At 42.5% G+C, this 5,354-nt stretch overlaps 1 pseudogene; it reads left to right on the top strand.

Annotated features, from left to right (window-relative positions):
- Positions 1 to 4,724: 4,724 nt before the first annotated feature.
- On the top strand, positions 4,725 to 5,154 carry LOC122674835 (annotated as a pseudogene).
- Positions 5,155 to 5,354: the final 200 nt, after the last annotated feature.

Here is a 5,354-nt window from a genome sequence, read left to right as displayed (position 1 = left end):
GTCATAAAAGAGTCGGATACCACTTAGTGACTAAACAACAACACAGTGTTTAATTACCTTTACTCCAATATGTTCATTTCCTGATCCATTGGGCATCTTAAAAATTATATTATGTGGAAAACAATACATCTGGAACCCTTCACCCACTATAGCTTGTAAGATTTATGACCAATGCTTTATCTATCCTAAATATAATCCTGGTAAGCCCTTTCAGTGGAGGTGATGGAATTCCAGTTGAGCTATTTCAAATCCTAAAAGATGACACTGTGAAAGTGCTGCACTCAATATGCCAGCAAATATGGAAAACTCAGCAGTGGCCACAGGACTAGAAAAGGTCAGTTTTCATCCCAATCCCAAAGAAAGGCAATGCCAAAGAATACTCAAACTACTGCACAATTGCACTCACCTCACACACTAGTAAAGTAATGCTTAAAATTCTCCAAGCCAGTCTTCAGCAATACGTGAACCATGAACTTCCAGATGTTCAAGCTGGTTTTAGAAAAGGCAGAGGAATCAGAGATCAAATTGCCAACATCCACTGGATCATCGAAAAAGCAAGAGAGTTCCAGAAAAACATCTATTTCTGCTTTATTGACTATGCCAAAGCCTTTGACTGTGTGGATCACAATAAGCTGTGGAAAATTCTGAAAGAGATGGCATACCAGACCACCTGACCTGCCTCTTGAGAAACCTATATGCAGGTCAGGAAGCAACAGTTAGAACTGGACAGGGAACAACAGACTGGTTCCAAATAGGAAAAGGAGTACGTCAAGGCTGTATATTGTCACTCTGCTTATTTAACTTATATGCACAGTACATCATGAGAAACTCTGGGCTGGAAGAAGCACAAGCTGGAATTAAGATTGCCAGGAGAAATATCAATAACCTCAGATATGCAGATGACACCACCCTTATGGCAGAAAGTGAAGAGGAACTATAAAGCCTCTTGATGAAAGTGAAAGAGGAGAGTGAAAAAGTTGGCTTAAAGCTCAACATTCAGAAAACTAAGATCATGGCATCCAGTCCCATCTCTCCATGGCAGGTAGATGGAGAAACAGTGGAAACAGTGGCTGACTTTATTTTGGGGGGCTCCAAAATCACTGCAGATGCTGACTGCAGTCATGAAATTAAAAGACAGTTACTCCTTGGAAGGAACGTTATGACCAACCTAGATAGCATATTAAAAAGCAGAGACAAAAAAAAAAAAAAGCAGAGACATTACTTTGCCAACAAAAGTCCATCTAGTCAAGGCTATGGTTTTTCCAGTGGTCGTGTATGGATGTGAGAGTTGGATTGTGAAGAAAACTGAGCACCGAAAAATTGATGCTTTTGAACTGTGGTGTTGGAGAAGACTCTTGAGTGTCCCTTTGACTGCAAGGGGACCCAACCAGTCCATCCTAAAGGAGATCAGTCCTGGGTGTTCATTGGAAGGACTGATGCTGAGGCTGAAACTCCAATACTTTGGCCACCTGATGGGAAGAGCTGACTAATTGGAAAAGACCCTGATGCTGGGAAAGATTGAGAGCAGGAGGAGAAGGGGACAACAGAGGATGAGATGGTTGGATGCCATCATCGACTCGATGGACATGGGTTTGGGTGGACTCCAGGACTTGGTGATGGACAGGGATGCCTGGCGTGCTGCGGTTCATGGGGTCGCAAAGAGTCAGACACAACTGAGCCACTGAATTGAACTGAAGCCCGTTCATGGCTGTCAAGGCCACTTTCGCCTCCCAAAGGAACCCTTTCAAGTTTGGCAACTGGATTTTACACAGGTGCTTTCCTCTCAAGTCTACAAACACATCCTGGTAATGGTAGACATGTTTTTCACACTGGATGGAAGTGTTGCCTTGCAGAAGAGCAACGGCCTTATCAGTATGCAAATTACTATTGAAAAGAACAGTTCCAGATTGAGGGATTCCTTTGAGCTGCATAGTGGCCAGGAAACCTATTTTACTGGACCAGTCATTAAATCTACTTGTAGATTTGGCTGATAATGCAGCATTTTCACTTTGCCAATCACCCTCAGGCCTCAGGATTAATAGAAAGATCCAACAGCACAATTAAAACACAATTGCCTAAACTTTCAGAGGCTTTTCATCTTCCATGGCCAAAAGTCCTTCCCTTGGCACTCTTCAACCTTAGTTCTACCTGCTTTGGTCAGCACTGTGTCCTTTTGAAATAATTACTAGACAACCTATGCATCTAGATGCAGGTACTTATGAACCAACGCTTCTTAAATGTGATATTCTACATTACTGTCAAGGACACATCAAAGCGCTTGACTAAAATGACAAATTAGTAACTGATTCCTTCCATAGTGAGCTCCAGTGAGAAATAGACTTTAAGGACCCTGGAGATTTTGTCCATGGGAAAAGACATAAAATAAAAGACTCTTTACAACCATGTTGGAAAAAGGACCATATCAGGTATTGTTAGCAAATCCCTGTGCTGCAAAACTTCAAGGAGTAGGCTGTGGGATTCACATTTCTCACCTCAAAAAGGCCTCCCCTCCTGAATGGACTGCAACTCCTATTTCTGATAGCCGGCTTTGACTAAGAAAGGCCCCACCGAGTCAGAACAAGAAGATGACAGCAATGGTATACAGCTAATCCAAGAGTTGAGGCCGGGTCTGTAATACTTATCTTACTAGTTCCAATTATCTCTCTGTCAAAGTGTCTGTCTCCATCAAAATTGAAAGTTATTGTTCTATTTCTGGCTATGATTTTGTGCCAATGCTTAAGATGGAATGAAAACTCTTTAGTAAAACTACCACAAAGCTACTGGGGGCAATTAACTGTTTGTCATCAAATTCCTCAGTCAATACAAGGCCAACTGAAATCCCTTGGGATTCCTGTCATTGACGTCTCAGTGTTTCCAATGTTGGAGAAGACTCTTGAGAGTCCCTTAGACTGCAAGGAGATCAAGCCAGTCAATCTGAAAGGAAATCAGTTTTGAATATTCATTGGAAGTACCGATGCTGAAGCTCCAAAACTTTGGCCACCTGATGCAGAGAACCGACTCATTGGAAAAGACCCTGATGCTGGGAAAGACTGAAGGCAGGAAAAGAAGGGGACGAAAGAGGACGAGATGGTTGGATGGCATCATCAACTCAATGGACATGAGTTTGAGCAAGCTCCGGGAGTTGGTAACAGACAGGGAAGCCTGGCATCCTGCAGTCCATGAGGTCGCAAAGAGTCAGACACAACCGAGTGACTGAACTGAACTGAATGTTACCACTTACTCAGATCAATCTCCCTCTGGCCTAACCTTTCAGGTTCAAATTTCCAGCACATTAATATGTCCATCCCTTTTCTGAATTATATTCAATTCTTAGAGACCAGACACAACTTACCCTAGGAACCCTTGCTCTGTCCCTTAGTTGGTTAATAGACGTATTAAATTTAAAAAAAACAACAACCATAAGTCACTGATGCCAGCAACCCCCGCCATGTCAAATATCATACAGACAGCTTTTGGAAAGCCTGCAAGAGAGAGATCTGTGGTTTAATATTATGCTAACACATAACATTTGTGCTATTGCTCACACTACTTGTTGCACTTTTGTCAGCACCTCTAAAGAGGTTGACAGATGCCTGGGAAAAATTTTCCAAAGAGCAAAATAGTTACAAGATGTAAGAAACACTGCCCTTTTAAATGACCTATTTAGTTGACTCCCCTCAGGACTAGGCAACTTGTTCCTCTGCCTCACAGACAGTTGTTATTTTCATAATATATGTTATCATCCTTTTCCTGGCTATCAAATTACTCATGACATGTATCACTGCTTGCTTTAAATCTACTGTCAAAAGCACATGTACAATGATTGTACAAATTGAGATGACTGAACAAATGCATAATCTATAAAACTTTTCTCCATCAATATATTTATATGCTTATTTACTGCATTTAATTAATTTACTATGATTATATATATACACATACAAAGCCCCGCTCGTAGCTCAGTTGGTAAAGAATCTGCCTGCAATGCAGGAGACCCGGGTTCAGTTTCTGGGTTGGGAAGATCCCCTGGAGAAGGAAATGGCAACCCACTCCAGTTTTCTTGCCTGGAGAACCCCATGGACAGAGCAGCCTGGTGGGCTACAGTCCACAGGGTCGCAAGAGTTAGACACGACTTAGTGACTAAATCACCACCGTACACATACATAATGTTTAGTGAATTAAACCGAATTTTAACATGAATTTAAAATGAATTCAAATGAATTGAAACTGCTGATCACATCTATAATTCTATACAAGATAGTGGACATGCACAATGCACGTATAAGACAAAATTGGCCTAAGTCCTCTTGGATACCTTATGATTGACTATAAGCCCTTGCCAAGCACTCTACTAGCATAACCCTCCAAAAGGAAAGAAAGAACTCATTTTCAAGGCCCAGCACTGAGGGACATGATCCAGGGCAGGTAAGGAACCATCCGGGTAACAAGGGACCAAATAGTTGATCACCTAATGTTTTCTATGTAAAGATTTATGATCAAAAGGGAGAAGATGAAGAGGAAAAATCATAAATCTTTTTCTATGGTAGGACAATCAAATAAAGACAAAAAGAAAAAAATAATGAGTTGGGCCCTTTGTGGTAGGCCTTTCCCAATGTGCAGTGTACATCTACAAGACCTCCTCAAAACAGGAGGATGCCCCGACATGCCTCGAAGAGGCCGTCAACTGCTGGATTTGAATTGAGGCAACAATTGGAGGTGGTGGGATGGGCACCCGGTGGTTGCCCCCGGCCTAGGAGCTCTACCTCAAGAACCACTGCATCTCCATACTTAAGAACCGGCCCTTCTTAGAGGGCTGCGCCTGCATCTCAGAGCAGATGGCCGCGGCAGGCTTCATCCACCGTCCTGCTGAGAACAAGCCTGACTTGGCTCCGTGTTTCTTCTGCTTCAAGGAGTTGGAAGGCTGGGAGCCAGATGACGACCCTATAGAAGAACATAAAAAGCATTCATCTGGCTGTACTTTCCTTTCTGTCAAGAAGCAGTTTGAAGAATTAACCCTCGGTGAATTTTTGAAACTGGATAAAGAAAGAATCAAGAACAAAATCGCAAAGGAAAACCAACAATAAACAGAAAGAATTTGAAGAAACTGCAAAGAAAGTCCGCTGTGCCAGTGAGCAGCTGGCTGCCTTGGAGTGACACCTCCCGGCCCCTGCCGCACAGAGACACAGACATGTCGTTTCCGGGGCACACCCCTCAGCCTTACCAGTCTTTCCCTGGGGCCTCTTAACTGTGCCTTAGGAAAGGAGAACATCAACAGTTTGAAATTCGAATATTTAAACTGTATTTTTCCTTTTTTTTTTTCTTGAAGTTGGTGCCAGGGGCTACTTCTGTTATAT

Source organism: Cervus elaphus, chromosome 18, assembly GCF_910594005.1.
Source record: "Cervus elaphus chromosome 18, mCerEla1.1, whole genome shotgun sequence".
NCBI lineage: Eukaryota > Metazoa > Chordata > Mammalia > Artiodactyla > Cervidae > Cervus > Cervus elaphus.
This window is presented reverse-complemented; position numbering and strand designations above follow the sequence as displayed.